Here is a 293-nt window from a genome sequence, read left to right on the forward strand (position 1 = left end):
AATTATCAAGGAGGCTGACTAGCATTGTAATGTCTTCAGATATTTCTTAAATCAGAGAACATTCTGGTGAAGTGTGATGTGGTCAGTTAAGATTAAAGATTACAACCAACAACCTTCAACAAAGAGATCAGGTGTATGTTTATTTCATTTGAAGTAGTGTGTCATGTGTTTCTGGCAAGACATTTGCAGAACCAGCTTGGTTGACATTGGAATTAAGCAGAAAATGAGAAGAATGTTGGTTTGCAAAGTCTAGAGATGTGAGGACAAATGCCATGCCATTGATTTGGCACAGA

General features: G+C 37.2%; 1 protein-coding gene across 1 annotated transcript in view; it reads left to right on the forward strand.

Moving 5' to 3' along the window:
• LOC106879217 (uncharacterized) overlaps positions 1 to 293 on the forward strand; it is a 5436-nt gene that overhangs the window by 2462 nt on the left and 2681 nt on the right. The window lies entirely within an intron of this gene.

This window comes from Octopus bimaculoides, chromosome 30, assembly GCF_001194135.2.
Source record: "Octopus bimaculoides isolate UCB-OBI-ISO-001 chromosome 30, ASM119413v2, whole genome shotgun sequence".
NCBI lineage: Eukaryota > Metazoa > Mollusca > Cephalopoda > Octopoda > Octopodidae > Octopus > Octopus bimaculoides.